Source organism: Anomaloglossus baeobatrachus, chromosome 3, assembly GCF_048569485.1.
Source record: "Anomaloglossus baeobatrachus isolate aAnoBae1 chromosome 3, aAnoBae1.hap1, whole genome shotgun sequence".
In the NCBI taxonomy this organism is placed as follows: domain Eukaryota; kingdom Metazoa; phylum Chordata; class Amphibia; order Anura; family Aromobatidae; genus Anomaloglossus; species Anomaloglossus baeobatrachus.
Window position 1 is genome coordinate 476,217,892 of NC_134355.1, and position 23,353 is coordinate 476,241,244.

Here is a 23,353-nt window from a genome sequence, read left to right on the forward strand (position 1 = left end):
GTAGCAGTGTGCTGTGTGTAGCAGTGTGCTGTGTATGTGTGTAGCAGTGTGCTGTGTGTAGCAGTGTTGTGTATAGCTGTGTATAGCAGTGTGCTGTGTATAGCAGTGTGTTGTGTGTAGCAGTGTGCTGTGTATAGCAGTGTGTTGTGTGTAGCAGTGTGCTGTGTATAGCAGTGTGCTGTGTGTAGCAGTGTGCTGTGTGTAGCAGTGTGCTGTGTATGTGTGTAGCAGTGTGCTGTGTGTAGCAGTGTGCTGTGTGTAGCAGTGTGCTGTGTATGTGTGTAGCAGTGTGCTGTGTGTAGCAGTGTGCTGTGTATAGCAGTGTGCTGTGTATAGCAGTGTGTTGTGTGTAGCAGTGTGCTGTGTGTAGCAGTGTGCTGTGTGTAGCAGTGTGCTGTGTGTAGCAGTGTGCTGTGTATAGCAGTGTGCTGTGTATAGCAGTGTGCTGTGTGTAGCAGTGTGCTGTGTGTAGCAGTGTGCTGTGTGTAGCAGTGTGCTGTGTGTAGCAGTGTGCTGTGTGTAGCAGTGTGCTGTGTATAGCAGTGTGCTGTGTATAGCAGTGTGCTGTGTGTAGCAGTGTGCTGTGTGTAGCAGTGTGCTGTGTGTAGCAGTGTGCTGTGTATGTGTGTAGCAGTGTGCTGTGTGTAGCAGTGTTGTGTATAGCTGTGTATAGCAGTGTGCTGTGTATAGCAGTGTGTTGTGTGTAGCAGTGTGCTGTGTATAGCAGTGTGTTGTGTGTAGCAGTGTGCTGTGTATAGCAGTGTGCTGTGTGTAGCAGTGTGCTGTGTGTAGCAGTGTGCTGTGTATGTGTGTAGCAGTGTGCTGTGTGTAGCAGTGTGCTGTGTGTAGCAGTGTGCTGTGTATGTGTGTAGCAGTGTGCTGTGTATAGCAGTGTGCTGTGTATAGCAGTGTGTTGTGTGTAGCAGTGTGCTGTGTGTAGCAGTGTGCTGTGTGTAGCAGTGTGCTGTGTGTAGCAGTGTGCTGTGTATAGCAGTGTGCTGTGTGTAGCAGTGTGCTGTGTGTAGCAGTGTGCTGTGTGTAGCAGTGTGCTGTGTGTAGCAGTGTGCTGTGTGTAGCAGTGTGCTGTGTATAGCAGTGTGCTGTGTGTAGCAGTGTGCTGTGTGTAGCAGTGTGCTGTGTGTAGCAGTGTGCTGTGTGTAGCAGTGTGCTGTGTGTAGCAGTGTGCTGTGTATAGCTGTGTATCGCAGTGTGCTGTGTATAGCAGTGTGCTGTGTGTAGCAGTGTGCTGTGTATAGCAGTGTGCTGTGTATAGCAGTGTGCTGTGTGTAGCAGTGTGCTGTGTGTAGCAGTGTGCTGTGTGTAGCAGTGTGCTGTGTGTAGCAGTGTGCTGTGTGTAGCAGTGTGCTGTGTGTAGCAGTGTGCTGTGTATAGCAGTGTGCTGTGTATAGCAGTGTGCTGTGTATAGCAGTGTGCTGTGTGTAGCAGTGTGCTGTGTATAGCAGTGTGCTGTGTGTAGCAGTGTGCTGTGTATAGCAGTGTGCTGTGTATAGCAGTGTGTTGTGTGTAGCAGTGTGCTGTGTATAGCAGTGTGCTGTGTGTAGCAGTGTGCTGTGTGTAGCAGTGTGCTGTGTATGTGTGTAGCAGTGTGCTGTGTGTAGCAGTGTTGTGTATAGCTGTGTATAGCAGTGTGCTGTGTATAGCAGTGTGTTGTGTGTAGCAGTGTGCTGTGTATAGCAGTGTGTTGTGTGTAGCAGTGTGCTGTGTATAGCAGTGTGCTGTGTGTAGCAGTGTGCTGTGTGTAGCAGTGTGCTGTGTATGTGTGTAGCAGTGTGCTGTGTGTAGCAGTGTGCTGTGTGTAGCAGTGTGCTGTGTATGTGTGTAGCAGTGTGCTGTGTGTAGCAGTGTGCTGTGTATAGCAGTGTGCTGTGTATAGCAGTGTGTTGTGTGTAGCAGTGTGCTGTGTGTAGCAGTGTGCTGTGTGTAGCAGTGTGCTGTGTGTAGCAGTGTGCTGTGTATAGCAGTGTGCTGTGTATAGCAGTGTGCTGTGTGTAGCAGTGTGCTGTGTGTAGCAGTGTGCTGTGTGTAGCAGTGTGCTGTGTGTAGCAGTGTGCTGTGTGTAGCAGTGTGCTGTGTATAGCAGTGTGCTGTGTATAGCAGTGTGCTGTGTGTAGCAGTGTGCTGTGTGTAGCAGTGTGCTGTGTGTAGCAGTGTGCTGTGTGTAGCAGTGTGCTGTGTATGTGTGTAGCAGTGTGCTGTGTGTAGCAGTGTTGTGTATAGCTGTGTATAGCAGTGTGCTGTGTATAGCAGTGTGTTGTGTGTAGCAGTGTGCTGTGTATAGCAGTGTGTTGTGTGTAGCAGTGTGCTGTGTATAGCAGTGTGCTGTGTGTAGCAGTGTGCTGTGTGTAGCAGTGTGCTGTGTATGTGTGTAGCAGTGTGCTGTGTGTAGCAGTGTGCTGTGTGTAGCAGTGTGCTGTGTATGTGTGTAGCAGTGTGCTGTGTATAGCAGTGTGCTGTGTATAGCAGTGTGTTGTGTGTAGCAGTGTGCTGTGTGTAGCAGTGTGCTGTGTGTAGCAGTGTGCTGTGTGTAGCAGTGTGCTGTGTATAGCAGTGTGCTGTGTGTAGCAGTGTGCTGTGTGTAGCAGTGTGCTGTGTGTAGCAGTGTGCTGTGTGTAGCAGTGTGCTGTGTGTAGCAGTGTGCTGTGTGTAGCAGTGTGCTGTGTATAGCAGTGTGCTGTGTGTAGCAGTGTGCTGTGTGTAGCAGTGTGCTGTGTGTAGCAGTGTGCTGTGTGTAGCAGTGTGCTGTGTATAGCTGTGTATCGCAGTGTGCTGTGTATAGCAGTGTGCTGTGTGTAGCAGTGTGCTGTGTATAGCAGTGTGCTGTGTATAGCAGTGTGCTGTGTGTAGCAGTGTGCTGTGTGTAGCAGTGTGCTGTGTGTAGCAGTGTGCTGTGTGTAGCAGTGTGCTGTGTATGTGTGTAGCAGTGTGCTGTGTATAGCAGTGTGCTGTGTCTGTGTGTAGCAGTGTGCTGTGTGTAGCAGTGTGCTGTGTGTAGCAGTGTGCTGTGTGTAGCAGTGTGCTGTGTATGTGTGTAGCAGTGTGCTGTGTATAGCAGTGTGCTGTGTCTGTGTGTAGCAGTGTGCTGTGTCTGTGTGTAGCAGTGTGCTGTGTATAGCAGTGTGCTGTGTATAGCAGTGTGCTGTGTATAGCAGTGTGCTGTGTATAGCAGTGTGCTGTGTATAGCAGTGTGCTGTGTGTAGCAGTGTGCTGTGTGTAGCAGTGTGCTGTGTATGTGTGTAGCAGTGTGCTGTGTGTAGCAGTGCCTGGTGCCGGCTGTAGCAGTGGGAGTTGCAGTGAGGAGGCCCAGCTCGCCACTTTCGCCCGGCCGGTCACCTCCTGAGTGTTGAGTGTCTATGAGCCGTTGGCTGCACTGAAACGTTTGGCTCTTTCTCTTAGTAACAGCTTTTTACATTCTGCCTCAATTCCTCTCCAGCCTAATCACTGGCAACTGCCCCCTCCCCCACCTGAGATCGCGGATTTACCCCCTCCCCCCGTCCTGCTCTCACCAGGGCAATAACCGCACGTTACCGGCTGCCTGCCGCTCCATCTACCGGGGAGGGAACTGCTTGTTTGGCAACAATACGAAGGTAAGTGCCCTTGTGGTGTCTCCCCGGGCCGGGGTGCTGGGCTGTGGGCACGCCGCTTCACAGGCTGGCAGGAGGGGGCTGGGCAGTGCCAGCTCGGCCGCGCACTGCTGCCATGTACCTGGTGCTGGACACAGCAGGGTGGGGGAGCGGCGGGGAATCCCTGACTGAGGAGCTCACTATCAGGGCTGGGGGAGGGGTGCTGTTTATCTGCTTAACCACCTCATTGCTGGAGAGCTTCCGCTGCCCATCCCCCCGGGGCTTTCCGGCACGTAATAGGGTTGTGCTGAGCCGCCCTTCCCCCACTCTCAGATATTTAACCATGTAGTGGCGCAGGAATGGCAGTTACCAGTCTGGTGGCCTTTAACCCATATACTGCCTGTCATGTGGGGTCTGTTCACACCCGCTCTGCTGTGTACCGGCTCCACGGCTGGACATTGCTCGTGTATTGTCACTTTCTCACCGTCCAATGCTGGATCAGGCTGATAGTATTACAGGCAGGAAACACGTGAGGTCTGGGAAGGGTACGGTGTGGGGGAGGGGAGGTCTGGGCAGTGTACGGTGTGGGGGAGGGGAGGTCTGGGAAGTGTACAGTGTGGGGGAGGGGAGGTCTGGGCAGTGTACGGTGTGGGGGAGGGGAGGTCTGGGCAGTGTACGGTGTGGGGGAGGGGAGGTCTGGGCAGTGTACAGTGTGGGGGAGGGGAGGTCTGGGCAGTGTACGGTGTGGGGGAGGGGAGGTCTGGGAAGTGTACAGTGTGGGGGAGGGGAGGTCTGGGAAGGGTACGGTGTGGGGGAGGGGAGGTCTGGGAAGGGTACGGTGTGGGGGAGGGGAGGTCTGGGAAGTGTACAGTGTGGGGGAGGGGAGGTCTGGGAAGGGTACGGTGTGGGGGAGGGGAGGTCTGGGAAGGGTACGGTGTGGGGGAGGGGAGGTCTGGGCAGTGTACGGTGTGGGGGAGGGGAGGTCTGGGCAGTGTACGGTGTGGGGGAGGGGAGGTCTGGGCAGTGTACGGTGTGGGGGAGGGGAGGTCTGGGCAGTGTACGGTGTGGGGGAGGGGAGGTCTGGGCAGTGTACGGTGTGGGGGAGGGGAGGTCTGGGCAGTGTACGGTGTGGGGGAGGGAAGGTCTAGGAAGTGTACAGTGTGGGGGAGGGGAGGTTTGGGAAGCGTACGGTGTGGGGGAGGAGAAGCGTACAGTGTGGGGGAGGAGAAGCGTACAGTGTGGGGGAGGGGAAGCGTACAGTGTGGGGGAGGGGAGGTCTGGGAAGTGTTCGGTGTGGGGGAGGGGAAGCGTGCAGTGTGGGGGAGGGGAAGCATACAGTGTGGGGGAGGTGAGGTCTGGGAAGTGTACGGTGTGGGGGAGGGGAGATCTGGGAAGTGTACAGTGTGGGGGATGGGAAGTGTACAGTGTGGGCGAGGTAAGGTCTGGGAAGTGTTCGGTGTGGGGGAGGGGAGATCTGGGAAGTGTACAGTGTGGGGGAGGGGAAGTGTACAGTGTGGGGTCTGGGAAGTGTACGGCATGGGGGAGGGGAGGTCTGGGAAGTGTACAGTGTGGGGTCTGGGAAGTGTACGGTGTGGGGGAGGGGAGGTCTGGGAAGTGTACGGTGTGGGGGAGGGGAAGTGTACAGTGTGGGGGAGGGGAGGTCTGGGAAGTGTTCGGTGTGGGGGAGGGGAGATCTGGGAAGTGTACAGTGTGGGGGAGGGATAGTGTACAGTGTGGGGTCTGGGAAGTGTACGGCGTGGGGGAGGGGAGGTCTGGGAAGTGTACAGTGTGGGGGATGGGAAGTGTACGGTGTGGGGGAGGGGAGGTCTGGGAAGTGTATGGTGTGGGGGAGGGGAGGTCTGGGAAGTGTACAGTGTGGGGGATGGGAAGTGTGGGGGAGGGGAGGTATGGGAAGTGTACAGTGTGGGGGAGGAGAGGTGCGGGAACTGTACGGTATGGGGAGGGGAGGTCTGGGAAGGGTACGGGATGGGGGAGGGGAGGTCTGGGAAGTGTACGGTGTGGGGGAGGGGAGGTCTGGGAAGTGTACGGTGTGGGGGAGGGGAGGTCTGGGAAGTGTACAGTGTCGGGGAGGGGAGGTCTGGGAAGTGTACGGTGTGGGGGATGGGAAGTGTACAGTGTGGGGGAGGGGAGGTCTGGGAAGTGTACAGTGTGGGGGAGGGGAGGTCTGGGAAGTGTACAGTGTGGGGGATGGGAAGTGTACAGTGTGGGGGAGGGGAGGTCTGGGAAGTGTACAGTGTGGGGGAGGGGAGGTCTGGGAAGTGTACAGTGTGGGGGAGGGGAGGTCCGGGAACTGTACGGTATGGGGAGGGGAGGTCTGAGGAGTGTACGGTGTGGGGTCTGGGAAGTGTATGGCGTGGGGGAGGGGAGGTCTGGGAAGTGGATGGCGTGGGGGAGGGGAGGTCTGAGAAGTGTACAGTGTGGGAGATGGGAAGTGTACGGTATGGGGAGGGGAGGTCTGGGAAGGGTACGGGATGGGGGAGGGGAGGTCTGGGAAGTGTACAGTGTGGGGGAGGGGAGGTCCGGGAACTGTACGGTATGGGGAGGGGAGGTCTGAGGAGTGTATGGTGTGGGGGAGGGGAGGTCTGGGAAGTGTACAGTGTGGGGTCTGGGAAGTGTATGGCGTGGGGGAGGGGAGGTCTGGGAAGTGTATGGCGTGGGGGAGGGGAGGTCTGAGAAGTGTACAGTGTGGGGGATGGGAAGTGTACGGTGTGGGGGAGGGGAGGTCTGGGAACTGTACGGTATGGGGAGGGGAGGTCTGAGGAGTGTACGGTGTGGGGGAGGGGAGGTCTGGGAAGTGTACAGTGTTGGGTCTGGGAAGTGTATGGCGTGGGGAAGGGGAGGCTTGGTAAGTGTACAGTGTGGGGGAGGGGAGGTCTGGGAAGTGTACGGTGTGGGGAAGGGGAGGCTTGGTAAGTGTACGGTGTGGGGGAGGGGAGGTGTGGGGAAGGGAGGCTTGGTAAGTGTACGGTGTGGGGGAGGGGAGGTCTGGGAAGTGTACAGGGTGGGGGGAAGGGGAGGCTTGGTAAGTGTACGGTGTGGGGGAGGGGAGGCTTGGTAAGTGTACGGTGTGGTGGAGGGGAGGTCTGGGAAGTGTACGGTGTGGGGAAGGGGAGGCTTGGTAAGTACAGTGTGGGGGAGGGGAGGTCTGGGAAGTGTACGATGTGGGGAAGGGGAGGCTTGGTAAGTGTACGGTGTGGGGGAGGGGAGGTGTGGGGAAGGGGAGGCTTGGTAAGTGTACGGTGTGGGGGAGGGGAGGTCTGGGAAGTGTACAGGGTGGGGGGAAGGGGAGGCTTGGTAAGTGTACGGTGTGGGGGAGGGGAGGCTTGGTAAGTGTACGGTGTGGGGGAGGGGAGGCTTGGTAAGTGTACGGTGTGGGGAAGGGGAGGCTTGGTAAGTGTACGGTGTGGGGGAGGGGAGGTCTGGGAAGTGTACAGGGTGGGGGGAAGGGGAGGCTTGGTAAGTGTACGGTGTGGGGAAGGGGAGGCTTGGTAAGTGTACGGTGTGGGGAAGGGGAGGCTTGGTAAGTGTACGGTGTGGAGGAGGGGAAGTCTGGAATGTGCTTGGGAAATTGGGGAGACTGATTGTTTTCTTTCCAGCCCTTAGTGATGAGGTTGTGGTCCACATTGTGCTATTGATCTATGTCGGCCGTAGCTACCAGAGCTTTGTTTCCCTTGGAGTGTTACCTAATGACTACACCGATGGCTCTGGTAGCCTCTCCCCTTTGCCCGATGGTGACTTTGGAAGTATTGGAGTGTGAGATCAGATTTTGTATGCTGATGACATAAATATGAGGAGTGCACTTCACACCAGTAGTGTCACCAGGGCATCACTGCCTCCTATTAGTGTAGGGTGGTCACCAGGGCATCACTGCCTCCTATTAGTGTAGGGTGGTCACCAGGGCATCACTGCCTCCTATTAGTGTAGGGTGGTCACCAGGGCATCACTGCCTCCTATTAGTGTGGGGCTGGTCACCAGGGCATCACTGCCTCCTATTAGTGTGGGGCTGGTCACCAGGGCATCACTGCCTCCTATTAGTGTAGGGTGGTCACCAGGGCATCACTGCCTCCTATTAGTGTAGGGTGGTCACCAGGGCATCACTGCCTCCTATTAGTGTGGGGTGGTCACCAGGGCATCACTGCCTCCTATTAGTGTGGGGCTGGTCACCAGGGCATCACTGCCTCCTATTAGTGTGGGGCTGGTCACCAGGGCATCACTGCCTCCTATTAGTGTAGGGTGGTCACCAGGGCATCACTGCCTCCTATTAGTGTGGGGCTGGTCACCAGGGCATCACTGCCTCCTATTAGTGTGGGGCTGGTCACCAGGGCATCACTGCCTCCTATTAGTGTAGGGTGGTCACCAGGGCATCACTGCCTCCTATTAGTGTGGGGCTGGTCACCAGGGGTGGAAACGCCAAAGCTTTGCCATCCAAATTTTCTGTGCTATGAATTGTGATGTTAGTACCAGGAGAGTGGATGCAATTTATTTACTTATTATTTTTTCAAATCGCTTCTGCATCCTACAAACAGCATCTTCATGCAGGAGTATGTCCACATGTGGCTTAAAGGGGTTGCCCGACAGTAAAATATTTTGTTCAGGTTTGGATTGATTAAAAATAATAAATGGAGGCATAGTAGCTTTGTGACATCCGCGAAGGTACGGCGTGGGAAGTGGTCAAAGAGCCTCTGTCACTCCAGCTCTATTCCCCGCCTTCTGCTTGACTGATGGCTCCTTTCCCTGAAGTCAAACAGGAGCCGGGGAATGGAGCTGGAGTGACAGAGGCGTCAGATCTACAGCTTCATTTGAAATGGACTGGTTTGTTTTTTTCTGTGCACAATGACCATGGACAAGTGAGCAGCTTCATAGACTATAATGGGTACATGTTCTGTCTGAGAAACACAGGTCCAGGATTCACAGACGTCCGTCTCCTTGGCTGTGGGCAGATCCTGACCCAACGGCTACAAGGGTGAGCACCTGAAGCTCCACCCGGAGCCAGTGACGTCAGCGGATAGTAGTTTAGTGCTAGTGTGAAAGTGAACTCATATGCTGCAGATGACGGCCTCGCTCATGTCTGTATTAGGCTAGTTTTACACTTGCGTTGTGCGGCATCCGTCGCATTGCGTTGTGTGATGGATGTGACGGATGCGTTGCATATAGTGGCACAACTGATGCGACGGATCCTGCAAAACAACGGAATTCGTTGTAGCTTTTTTTTTATCAGCAATTTACTCAACTGAGCATGCGCAGTTGTGTAAAAACGGATCCGTCACAGGAATCCGTCAAATGATAGATTTCGAAGGATTCCGCCACCCTAGGCTTCCATTATAAAGATGACGGATGCTGATGGAATCCAGCACATTGCGTTTTTTTGACGCTCTGGGAAGTGCAGAAAAAACGCTACATGCTGCGTTCTTACCGCCCGGCGGATGCAACCAGGGCTGTGGAGTCGGAGCTCATTTTGGTGGAGTCGGAGTCGGTATAAAATGCACTGACTCCGACTCCTAAAATATATAATAAATTGGGGACAGTAGTGCAATGCAGAGTGTGCTGAATATTTTACTAAATAATAACATTTAGTATAATCAGGGCTGGATTATAGGCGGGCAGGCGGGTCTCCAGCCCAGGGGCCCCCACCAAAGAGCTTCTAAGGGGGCCTCCACCATACTTGGCACTAGGCACCTGTCAGCATTTTTTTTTCTTCACACCCTCTCCCCCTCCGTAAAGACAGTCTAATAAATCAGCTGTGTTTTCGGGGGGCGGGGGGGGGGGGGCGCGGGGTGTTGGAGCACCGCTATTTAATTGCATCTGCGTCTTTGATACGCAAAACAAACTGTGGGCACAGGACGCTGATTGACCCCGGAAGTACCAGCGGCCGCTAGCACTTCCGGGGTCAAAGGTGTGCTAATGCTCATGTATTACAATACATTTTTCACCTAACTATAAGCAATATATGTCGGAGTCAAAGTTAAAGGTTTGGTTTACCGACTACACCGCCCTGGATGCAACGCAGGACCATCAGTCGCAATGCGTTATCCATACAAGTCTATGGGAAGCAGTGGAATCCGTTAACGGATTGCGCTGGTTTCCAAAACGGCGGATTGAGACTGAAGGAAAAATCGCAAATGTGAAAGTACCCTTATCCAGACGTGCACAGTTAAAATCGGACATCGTACTGACCAATGTGCTCCGGAGCGGCTCTTAAGATTACAGAGATTTTTTTCACACAAATCGAGTGTCCGTGTAAAATAATTGTTAGCATGTGCTCTTCATTTCTGTATTTCGGATGAGATCTATTAAAGTCTATGGAAGAGCAAAAAAAAATGGGATCCCATATCTGTATTACATCCCATTTTTCTGGATATAATGTCATTATTCACACAGGAAACTGTATTTGGTCTTGTACATTTGTAACTGTTGATATAAAATATGGGGGCCACAGAGATGTAAGGAATGGCGCACGGGTGACAGTATGGATGAAAATTGGGCGTTTGCTCTTCTGACCTCGGCCTAATGGTATTTTCCGCGTTTTACACGTTGCATATTTGCCGTGGACTTTGTTCTGCAACTGTGACGTTTATGTGAAGCGACTATTCCCATACATTTCTGCCACAAAATCTGCAGCGTGGGATTCACCCTCCGTACCTTCCCACGGGGCATTTCTGCTCCAGAGAAAATGAAAACGACCCCTGCACCTGAAGCATGTGACCTACACATTGTGTTTCATTTCACAATCCCGGCATCACACTTCATCCACATCAAATCTGCAATGTGTGGCAAGTTCACAATAATTCCTCGTGTAAGCAGAGGGCCACACAGGGCTTAAAGGCAACCTGTCTCCTCGGAAAGCCATTATTTACCTCCAAGTAAGCAGCGTTCTAATGCTTCCTGGCTTCCTAATTGAAAGTGTGGCCACTGGGAAAAAAATGAACATTTGCTCCCACGAGCCGCCGGCTTTCAGTCATGGTTATGTGCACTGAGCGACTACAACGATCAGTCTCAGCTCTGTGATCAGGGGAGTAAGCACGACATGGAACTTGTGATGGACTCTCTTTTCAGTGTGTCTGTATAGAGATGGCTGTCAATCAAATACTGAGGCGCACTTATAGCTGCCTCACATAACAGCAAGCGGTGACTGTAGCCGCTCTGTGCACAGCCCTATGACTGAAAGCTGGTGGGGGAAGGCAGCATTGGAACATTATTTACCTACAGGTTAACCCTGTATCTCCAGGTAAATGGCGCATTCACAGGTTCAATTAAATGGGATAAGTCTGTCGTGGATTTTCCACTTAAATTGTAAAGGGTGAAATCTGCTGTGAAAATCTGCAGCATAGATGGACATGATCCAGACTGAGGGCTCTTTTAGAAGAGCATGTAACCCGTCCTTGTGCACCAGAGACCGCACACAGAGAGCAAATGGATCCATCAGCCATCATAGCTAATGTGCCAGTGCACATGGCCGATTTTGCACACGGACCAATGGTCTACGTAGAAAAAATAGCAGCATGCACTACTTTAGTCCATTTTACAAACCAGAATAATACATGTGATGAAATGCTGCTTCGGCCCTCTCCGCAATAGGATGAGCAAATTGAGTTAATAACTTACACAATTTGTAGTCGTGACTGTCCTAATTTTTTTTAATAATTCTAAACCCAGCCTAAGGGCGTATTCAGACATCTGTGTACATCGTTCCAATCACAGGCCGCAATGTATGGACTGGCCGTCAGTCTCATATATGCCCATTAAGCCTGCTTTACATGTTACGATTTAGCATACGATATCGTATGCGATCGTAACCGCCCCCATCGTATGTGCGGCATGTTCAATTTGTTGAACGTGTCGCACACACGATTATTTCACATCACACATACTTACCCGTCCATACGACCTCGCTTTGGGCGGTGAACGTCCACTTCCTGGAGTGGGAGGGACGTTCGGCGTCACATCGACATCACGCGGCAGCCGGCCAATAGAAGCGGAGGGGCGGAGCTGAGCGGGACGTAAACATCCCGCCCACCTCCTTCCTTCCACATTGCCGGCTGGAGCCGCAGGACACAGGTAAGATCTCTTCACCGTTCCCGGGGTGTCACACACTGCGATGTGTGCTACCCCGGGTACGATGAACAATCTGACGTGCAATTTTTAGGAATTGAACGACGTGCGTGCAATGAACGTTTTAACGTTCAATCGCAATCGCACGTACCTGTCACACACTACAATGTACCTTACGATGCCGGATGTGCGTCACTTACGACGTGACCCCGCCGACACATCGTAAGATATATTGTAGCGTGTAAAGGGGCTTTAGACTGCAAAATTGGATCAGCAGACCCACACCCAGTCTGTGTACTGCGATCTGTGCATGGACGTCTGAATGTGCCCTAAGGGTATGTGCACACAGTCCGTAGACGCTAGTGTTCTTCTCAGGAGACCGCAGCTGCCCGTGCCCATGATCAGGTTCCTGGGCGCTGTGTGTTCTCCCCGCAGAGAACATGCGCATCTCCGCAAGCATAAATTAACATGCTGAGGCTCGGGAAGCCGCACCACAGGTCAGTTTACGCTGCGGAGAAAAGAAGCACAGTGGGCATGGGATTTCTATGAATTTCTATACAAATTCAAATAACTCCCCTTTTTCAGCCATTAAAAATAAAATAATAAAAAAATACACGTTTGATATCGCTGAGTTCAGAAATGTCCGGTTTATCAAAATCTAAAAAACAAATTACCGTCTTATAGTCCATATGTACCTGGCTGTGGTGAGAAGGGCGGTGGAGCGGGTCACAGCAGGCAGGAGCAGGCGCTGGGATGAACAGTGTGGCTGCTAATAAAGAAAATATTCACTGCCCCCACTCCCATAATCCCACTCTCCTTTCGGCACTAAAGTTGACACTGAGAGGGGGGTGGGATTATGGGTGAATATTCATTATCTTTAATTGCAGGCACACTGCTTACTGCAGCGACGTGTGTCCCCTATTAGAGAAAATGAATATTTACTGCTCCCCATAATCTCGGGCATCAGGAGCAGTGAGCAATGAAAATTAAAAACAACATTCTTTTAATCCTTTAGTTAGCACTTTTTCTGCCATTTTTTTAAACACCCACCCAAAATATGATGGAAACAGGTGCAGTGTGAATGCACCCTTAAGTCTAGAATTAACCCATAACATTAAGGTTATGTTTATGCTGAGGGGGTTTATTTTTTTTACATGGATTGTACCAAAAAATGTGATGCAGACCATTTTTAATGTGTTTTTGTATGGGGTACTCTTTCTGATTAATACGGTTTAAAAGGGCAATTATAGTGCATCTTCCAGGCTGAAAACCTCCTACGCACTGACAAGAAAAAAAAAACAGTGAAAAAACGGAATCCTGTGAAAAACACATCCGTTGCGTCAGCTGCCATCTAAAAAACGACGGATTAGTCCCTGACGGATTTAAAACAACGGAAATGTGAACCTAGCCTTGAAGGGAACCTGTCAGCAGATTTGGGGCCTATCAGCTGCGGCCACCACCACTGGGCTCTTATATACAGCATTCTAACATGCTGTATATAAGAGCCCAGGCCGCTGTGTACAATGTTAAAAATATTTTATAATACTTACCTAAATGGTTGCTGCGGAACAGATGGGTCGAATGGGCGTCTGCGCTCTCCGGTGCCAGCGCCTCCTCTTTCAGCCATCTTCGTCCTCCTTCTGAAGCCTTTGTGTATGACACGTCCTACGTCATCCACACTCGCCGGTCCCGCGCAGGCGCACCACAATACTTTGATCTGCCCTGCTCAGGGCAGATCAAAGTGCCCCTGCGCAGGACCTCAATCCTGGCGAGTGTGGATGACGTAGACGCGTCATGCACCCCGGCTTCAGAAAGAGGACGAAGATGGCCGAAAGAGGAGGTGTCAGCACTGGAGAACGGAGACGCCCATATGACCCAACTCCATTGCAGCGACCGTTTAGGTAAGTATTATAAAGTGATTTTTACATTCTACACAGCGGCTTGTGCTCTGATATACAGCATGTTAGAATGCTGTATATAAGAGCCCACTGGTGGTGGCCGCAGCTTATAGGTCCCAAAACTGGTGACAGGTTCCCTTTCAATGAGCACAAGGTTGTGCAGAAACTACAGGAGTGCAGCATTGAAGCTGCTGAGGTAAAGTATAAGCTAAGCTGTGATTGGTTGCTCTGGACATCTAGACCCTTACCAAGCGTCACAAATAATATAATGCTGAATGCGTCATTCTGAGGTAGGGATGGCCGGCCTTGCGCAGTGCAAGTTCATGTTGTAGTTGAATTTTTCAATAAAATGGCGCCGGAATCAGCGCATGCACATACCGCAAACTTCGGTGCCGTTTTCTTGAAGACACTGTCTCTTGCGAATATCACCAGTTTGATTCAGATGATATTCACAGAGAAAGTATCTTCAAGAAAATGGCGCTGAAGATCGCGGTATGTTCATGCGCTGATTCTGGCGCCACTTTATTGAATGATTCAACTACAACGTGAACATAGCACTGTGCATGCATCGGCCATAGAGTTGATGGTGGTGGCCGCGCACGAAATTTAGCAGCCAGGGGAGGAATAAATAAAGACTGCCTGACCCACAAAGTCCTGCACCAAGAAGGCAACTTAAAGACCACAGAGTTTACACTAAAAATGTGGTTTACAGAGAGGTTTTTGCACAATAAATCCATTATATTTTCAGCTAATGCGTCAATAAAATTAAAAATGTGCGAATAGAAATGCTCGAGGCCGGGCATAGACCGGATTCAATAGCTATTATAATATATTAGAAAATAGGAAAAAGGTACAAAGTGCTTGTACGGTGTTCATTCTGCAATAAATATGCTCGACACCCGGGCATAGAAAGGATTCAGTAGCTAGTATTATATAGCACTGTGTACTTACAATGTGCCTTAAAACGCCCCCCTAAACAAACAATTGAATAGGCCTATGTATAGTATTCAAATATGTCCGGGAAGGCAGTGGCAGGAGCACTTGTGCTGACAATTTTCTATACTTTCTCTATAAATGCATCTGTACTGAGGTTGGCACGCTAATAGGCAAAGCAAGAATGGCGTCCCCGCAACCCGTTGTCTCGCCCCTATTAAATCTGGATCCGCCCTAGGCTAGCGAAGCCCTTAGGAAACAATACACAACCCAATCTGTCAATGGGACAACTTGCCATAACACTTATCTACAGAAATACCACATTGAGTGGATAAAGGAAACCACGTTCACAAAAAGTGGTACTATTCAAAAACATGACCGTACACATATGCTGTGAGGGCAGTAGACAGCGTCAAGCCTTATGGTGCTGTGGCACATGCGTGGCAATGCGTTCGGCACACAGCCTTTGTTTGCCGATGGTGCGGTAATCCCGCTGATCACATGGGCGCGAGTCATCGTATATAACCAGGGGTCTATGATGCGCATGCGCTGAAATATATAGTAATGGCGCTCACGATCATGTGGACCTGGATGGCCACGTGAGCACTGGAGTCAAGCGCGTGCGTGATGGTTATATTTGATGTCACCTGCTGATCACGTGAACAACCTCTTGCATCCAATGGTGTACATTGTCTCCTTTATAAATATGTCAAAAAAACCGACCTGCACATCCAACAAATGTGAACAGATGCTAGCTAAAAAAACCATAGTAACTATAAGATGCATACAGCTGCATGCTAAAAAGCCAACAATGTATAAGGGAACTCTGGTATTGCATTACTGCTATAGGAATATATGAAAAAAAGATATTTAGCTTATGTATTGGCTAATTCATGTAAGCCCAGTCACCACGGCGAGGTATATCTCTGTTAAACCGTCCGGGAACCTAACTTGAATTGCCACTATCAAGGTTAAAAACATCCATGTCTGGGCAGCTAGACTAAAAAACTAAAGGCCACGTCTCACTAAGCAACATCGCTAGCAACATCGCTGCTGAGTCACAGTTTTTGTGACGCAACAGCGATGTTGCTAGTGATGTTGCTGTGTGTGACATCCAGCAACAACCTGGCCCCTGCTGTGAGGTGATTGGTTGTTCCTGAATGTCCTGGACCATTTTTTAGTTGTTGCTCTCCCACTGTGAAGCAAACATTGCTGTGTGTGACAGTGAGAGAGCAACAACTAAATGTGCAGTGAGCAGGGAGCCGGCTTCTGCGGATGCTGGTAACCAAGGTAAATATCGGGTAACCAAGAAGCCCTTTGCTTGGTTACCCAATATTTACCTTAGTTACTAGTGTCAGTGCCGGCTCCCTGCACACGTAGCCAGAGTACACATCGGGTAAATAAGCTAAGCGGTTTGCTTATTAACCCGATGTGTACTCTGGCTAGGAGTGCAGGGAGCCAGCGCTAAGCGGTGTGCGCTGGTAACCAAGGTAAATATCGGGTAAATAAGCGCTTGGTTACCCGATCTTTACCTTAGTTACCAAGCGCAGCATCGCAGGGGGCTGGTCACTGGTCGCTGGTGAGATCTGCCTGTTTGACAGCTCACCAGCAACCCGTGTAGCGACGCTCCAGCGATCCCTGCCAGGTCAGGTTGCTGGTGGGATCGCTGGAGCGTCGCTTAGTGTGACCGTACCTTAACTTGAAATTCAAGTTTATGTCTCCATATTGTACAATGTAGTGGTAGGGACTTTATCACCTGGCACTATTACATGCTTGATGTCATCATGGGGTGACTATTTAAAGCGACAATAGACATAAGGAAGCACACAAGCATCTCTGTATCAACAGGGTCATATGACCTGCTATCTGGGGGAGAACCGCGTCAAGGCCACTGGTATACACCTTAACTTTCCATCATTTTTCTTATTCACTTTGCATCTGAACACAATGTTGGTGGTTGCTCCTTTGACAATATACCACCATTATCAGTGGCTGTGCACAAAGACTAGGTGTATGGAGGACAATTTCGCCTCCCTTGGGATGAATCTTTTTGAATACTAATACTTTTTTGTATATGTGGTTGCCTTTTTCCTCTCCTTGTGGTATTTATGTACATAAGGTGTTATGGCAAGTTGTGTCTGACAATTTGGCTTGGATATTATTGCTAAATTACTATTCTCTAACCTACAGTGGATTCAGAATTAATAAGGGGGAAACCACGCTGATGGGCGGGCCATTGTTGCCTTGCCTATTAAGGTGTCAACCTCCGCGGTTAGGTAGGACCAAAATACGGACTCCATTTAGGGAAAGTGCAGATAATGGTCTGCACATGTGGTCCTTCCAGTACCTCCACGGGCATATTTGAATACTTTGGATATTCCCTTATTTTATTTTTTCATTTGGAAGTTTTTAATGCATAACTAATTAAACATTAATATTTTTAATTGAATCTATAAATAGAGGGTTCAATGTTATTGTTAGGTGTACTATTTGTAGTCCCCTATCATCCTTTTTGTTAAACGTGATTTCGATCCTAAGGGCAGAGTCACACTTGCGTATCACTTCTGATGTGAGAGCATCGGATGCGATATGCTAATGACCCCTGGCTCCCACTCTGCTGCGAGCGTGAGTCGAGTGTCATGCAACTGTGGTATGTTCCTGAGATGGGATCACAGCTGCGGAGGAGAGGGAGGGATTATTTCCCCATCTCCTCCACTGTCAGCCTGTGCATATATTGCACTGCACTTGAATGACATTCGAGTGCAGTCCGATGGTTCTCTCGCACCCATAGACTTGTATGGGTGCAAGTGACACGGCTCCTACTGACAATCGCAGATCTGAGTTGCAGCATTATCTTAAATGGGGCCGACTGCAAGCTAAAATCTTTGATGGTGGTATTTAAAGGGAACAGGTCAGGTCCCCTATGCCCTCCAACCTAGCAGCGTTCATACCTGTATGCCCAAATTCCCTCCCTAACCCTTTGTAATGCTATTCACTAATAAGAATGTTTAAAAAATGACATAAACCTCATTATCCCTATGCTAATAAGGGCCTTGACTAGTCTCGGGCATTAGTTCCCTAGACTAGTTGGCCCTTTTTATGTGTTAATCGCCAGGTCTTGGAAATGTAATGCATGCGCTAGGCTCATTTCAGTCGCGTCACTGCGCCTTTGAAGCTGGGTGTAGGCATATTGCGCATTACCGGAGGCTCAGAGTACATGTACGTGAGACGTCTTCTGAACTTCTGGTCATGCACAGTGCACCTAAGCGTCCACTTGACTTCTGAGGCGCACTGACACTGCTAAAATGAGCCGCGAGCATGCGCAAGATTTCTATTAGCTAGTGGTGACGCTGGCTTGTGGAAATCATGTTATGATGCCCACAGTGGAGTGATAGCGTGGAAAAAGGGCTGACTAGTCAAGGGAATTAACACCCCTGCGACTAGTCACAGGCCTAATTGGCGTAGGGAAAGAGTTTTTTTTGTCTTTTTTTTCAACATTCATATTAATGAATAGCGTTATACAGGGCTGGTTAGGGAGGGAATTTGGGCATACAAGTATCAATGCTGCTGGTTTCTTCCAAACTTAATATCCCAATAAATACACCATACTTCATGAATTCATGAGTCTTTATTGATGACAGATTTAAAACATAAATCACAAAGGACAAAATTATAAAACATTATTAAAAACACTGGGCATGGAGAGCAGGTCATACTCCAATTATCCATGAATTTATATTCAAATATACATATGGGGGTTATAACTATTTAAAAATGGTGGTAATCAATATAACACTTTTACAATATTACTATATAATTCACCAATGATGCATTCAGTTCCATTATATCATAGCATTATATGCATAGCATCATCAGCACAGCCACCCCATTAGTAACATAACATAGACAAACCTGATGCCATGGTATAACGAGTATGACATAGCTCCCCCGCCACACACTCCAATGCCTGTTTCACAACTGCTTCTCCAGGGAGTGACCAAAAGAAGAAGAAGCAGTTGTGAAACGCGCGTTGGAGTGTGTGGCGGGGGAGCAATGTCATACTCGTTATACCATGACATCAGGTTTGTCTATGTGATGGGGTGGCTTTACTGATAATGCTATGCATATAATGCTATGATCTAATGGAATTGAATGCATCATTGGTGAATTATATGGGAATATTGTAGAAGTGTTATATTGATTACCACCATCTTTAAATAGTTATAACCCCCATATGTATATTTGAATATAAATTCATGGTTAATTGGAGTATGAACTGCTCTCCGTGCCCTTTGTTTTTAATAATTTTTTTAATTTTGACCTTTTGATTTATGTTTTTAATCTGTCATCAATAAAAACTCATGAATTGATGAGGTATGGTGTATTTATTGGGATATTGAGTTTGCAAATATCTGTGGTGTATCATGGTAGTTCTCTGAATAGAATTAAAATTTTGGTATTTTCTTCTAATTTTTGGGTTAATAAAAAAAAAAAATCAATGCTGCTGGGTTGGAGGGCACAGGGGACCTGACAGGATCCCTTTAACCATCCTTACATTGGTCTGTTAAGGGTATGCTCACAAAGTATGTTGGAATAGGGGTCACATCATTTCTTCCTGCAGTAAAAAAAAAAAAGTAATAATAATAATAAAAGGCAACACTAGTGCATAAACATACCTGAAATGCACCAAATATTTCCTGCTTTTCAAGAATTCTGGACACAAAGAAACCCTGCAAAACAACTATGCGTGTAGATATGTCCTGTATGTGTGAGCGGCACCCGGAAGAGTCTATGTAATGTCCCATCCTTGCCACTAACATTATTCATGTCCATCTCGCAGACGTTACTCCTTTTTTTTACCATTTAAAAATCTTTAACTGAGAATGTTTATTTTTCTAGGATTAAGACTAAAATTATTGGGATTAGTGGGAATAGACTTGTTTAACTTTTTTTTTTACTGCACTTAGTATAGGAAGGGAAAACTTTGTGTCCTCCCTGCGTTACAGAAAAAGAAGCTTTTTTTTTTCTTTTAAACCAATGTGTTAAGGCGCCTTTGTTGGTAACAATAAGGCTAGAAATTCTAAATATGAATTATATTGTGCTTGATACTACAAAAATCAGATCTGTGTACTGTAAATCTGTTCTGCAGATCTGCAGCGTGCCCACTGTCTTGGGATTTCCTATATACAGTCACTGCCTTATCCATGCTCCCCAAAATTATCTCCAGAACCTACCCTTTTCTTAACATGTATACTCTAGGATATGTACATATATCTTTTTCAGACAAATATCTGGAACATGTTCTATCGGAATTGCAGAATATGTTGATGCTATAAACCTAAAGATGATGATTTGATTATTATTATTATTATTATTAATATTATAGCTACCGGCGAGGACAAACCCTTCAAGGTGGGTTGTCTAGGTCGTAAAAAAAAAAAATCTCAAAATATAACAACTCTCAAGGAGTTTCTCCATGGCTCCATTTCCTGTACTTCTGGGTTCCCCATCGGTCTCTATTTCTTGCTATAGCAATGACATCCTGCCATAGAGACATTGGACAGCTGCGTCCATCAGAGGGATGACCATCTCCTGTGCTGGGACTATATCACTGCAACAGGAATTAGACACCAATTTGGCAGCAATAGAACAGGAGCAGTGGAGGCTCACTGAGTTTTGCTGCTTTTATTTATTTGAAATAAGTCTGAGCTTTTTGTGAAAAATGTTTAGTTCCAGACACATTTAAAGGGAACCAACCACCAGGTTTTTTCCCTATAAAGTAGAGGCAGGTCCATAATGGCACTAGGATGCTGATTAACATGATATATTTAGCAGTGAAATCCGAGGCTTGATTGCAGAATAATCCTTGTTCAAACCTTCAGAAATTACATCATTTGTTCACAGGCTTGGGCTTCAGGGCGGCACTTCATGGGTCGTGTCCTCTCTAATGATTCCACCTACTGCCTTGCATTTTTTTCTTTAAGTAAATTTTGCGCCACCACCGCCATTACCGCTGTTAGTGGTGCATGCGCATTGCTAGCGTGATGTTCTCTTTAAGAAAATGGCGCCAGAATCAGCACATGCGTGTACTGAGATCTTCGGTGTCATTTTACTAAAGACCCTGTGGAGATGAATGAGTGGTGGCAGCGCATGGCCAAGTAAGTACAGCGCTCGATGGGGTTGGAGTGTAAGGCCCTGTGCCCACGGGAGCTTGCTTCTGCGGATTTTGCCGCGGAAAACCTGCGGATTTATCTGGATTTTCCAGATAAATCCGCAGGGTTTGGCATGTACAGACACTCCGCATGTTATCCTATGGGACATGGGGAGTGCTGAGAGGCCGGGACGTCCGCAGGTAAATCGCATGAAAGTCCGCAGGTTTACCGCAGCTATATCGCTGTAATACCGCAGCTAAAAATAGATGCTTTTGTCGGCGGGCAGCTGCGGGAAACCTGCGGCCGTACCTGCAGATATATCCGCAGGTGCGATCTACTGTGGGCACTTGGCCTAAGGCTATGTGCCCACAGGAGCTCGTACCTGCGGATATATCTGCAGGTACGGCCGCAGGTTTCCCGCAGCTGCTCGCTGGATAAAAATAGCTGTGGGATTCCAGCGGAATAGCTGCGGTAAACCTGCGGATATTCATGTGATTTACCTGCGGACGTCCCAGCCTTTATCTCCATAGTGGAGGGCCGGGATTTCCGCAGGTAATTCCGCAGGAATAATTGACATGCAGTTATGTGTCCCGCAGCATATTCTGCAGCCGCACATTCCGCAGCATGGACACAGACACTCCCTATGTCCCATAAGGTAACATGGGGAGTGTCTGTACATGCTGAAACCTGCGGATTTATCTAGAAAATCCAGATAAATCCGCAGGTTTTCTGCGGCAAAGTCCGCAGAAGCAAGCTCCCATGGGCACATAGCCTTACTTGGCATTGGCTCATTAAGGTTATATTGCTTCATTATTTACTCAAGCCCCATCAAGGCCTAGGACACTGAGAGTTAAAATGCTATTTAGAAAGTCATGAAACTAAAGATCATTCGGTGGACAGGTATCTCTCCTGCCTGTGCCATACACGGGAACACCAGTTTGCCAAGTGTTCCTGTGTTCTGTATAGGGAGAGGGGAGTAAATAAAAGCTTTCATGTATTGGGCTTATGGCATTTAAATCATATAATTATCTCTTTAAGAAACTGGTTAAGAATTGCTAAAGTCCTACAACAAAGCAATACGAGCTTAATAAATGGGTTGTCCAGCCATGATTTCTTCAAACAGCTTATAATGTTAAAAAATACAGTCACGTGCACAGCAGTCCGGCACGTCCCCTCCGACTGACACCTCACTGTCAATGCTCAATGTCTATAGAGAGCCTGGTGTGGGCGGGACAGCTCTCTCAGCTCTGCTACATGGATAAATCTAAAAATTTTGATTGTGTCAGAACGGCTGCACCCAGCAATCTAAGTGATACATCGTTGGAATCAGTATCTCTGCACTTCCATTATGCTGCTCTCAGATGAGGTAGCAAAAACCTGCTGACAAATTCCCTTAACTCATTCTGCAGCCAGCAATATACAGTGAAGCAAAGTGACTTTAATGAAACCCAAAATGCAAAAAAATTATTTGGACCAAAAATAGATGCATTGGGTATTCCCAAAGCCTCATTACACTGTTCTTGTAACTGCTATTTGTTTCTATATATAATTGTGGCTAAATATTTTGAGATGGACAAAAATGTTGGTTTTAATTTAGTTTTATTGGCAAAATGTTCTTAATGTTCTGATGTTTGCAATAAATATATGTCAGAATTATTCACCTTCTTCATGAGAAGTGTCCTTATTACTTAGTAGAGCCCTTTGGCTGTTATTACCTACTGCAAATGTGATGCATAGACAGAAACTAGTTTCTAGTATCATGGTAGCATAAAGCCCACTATAACCAATTAACTTACCATTAATAAAGAATAAATACTCAGACACATGACATTTGGATAAAAATGGCCGTGGTGTTTTATTATTGGTAACTTGATAAATTAAATTCACCATATTATTGAAATTCAATAACCATAAAATTCCATAAATACCACCATAAAGTACCATTAACCACTTATAAAACCACAATCCACCCAACATAGTTGGGCGATTTTTTCCCAAACGGCCGAGTATTAACAATACGAGGCCCCCCCCAAACACCGCAGCCATTTTTCTATCATATTCTGGATACCCACATTAAAAATGTCCAGACCAACGTCAGAGAGATGTACCCCATCAGACCTGTACAGGCCAACCGTAAAACCTTCCAGATCACTATGGCGATATGAGAAGTCGCCCAAACTAACAAAAAATTTTGCCATGTCGCGATTGACACGTTTCCTTATTTTTTCCAAAAAGGCAAGCTGGCCATTCCAAACCAGTCTCGGAACAATTTCAGAAAAAATCAATGCTGAATAAGGAAAAAGATTCTTTAATAACGCAAAATCTCTGCGGAAATTAGATAACAAGTCCAAAGTCTTTATTTTACCCAAGTCATTCCCTCCAATGTGTAAAATTATAAGGTCAGGATACGGATGAGTCAACAGCATACCTTTTAAGGTGCCAAGTAAATTAGAAAATTTCAGACCCCTTATACCGTACCAAAAAACATTTATCAGTTCATACTGAAAAGATAAGTTTTCTGTGTAACTTCTACAAGCCGCTCTCCTCTGCGCCCAGTGTATAAACGAATGGCCTACAAGCCAAATCACCATTGGGCCTAGAATTGGAGAGAGACAGAATAAATTAATTATAATAAATTCGGGCGTATATACAACTGATAGCGTTTTGACGCCCATCTGCCAATTTTACCAATTCTTTTTCCCGAGAGGCCAGCTCTTGC

The 23,353-nt window shown here is 48.1% G+C and overlaps 1 protein-coding gene across 1 annotated transcript in view; it reads left to right on the forward strand.

The window, feature by feature from the left end:
* The first annotated feature begins 3,384 nt into the window (after positions 1 to 3,384).
* Positions 3,385 to 23,353, forward strand: part of TBL1XR1 (TBL1X/Y related 1) — a 289,885-nt gene continuing 269,916 nt past the window's right edge. Inside the window, exon 1 of the mRNA XM_075340611.1 lies at positions 3,385 to 3,605. The gene's annotated coding sequence lies outside the window, so the exon portion shown is untranslated. The remainder of the gene's footprint in view (positions 3,606 to 23,353) is intronic.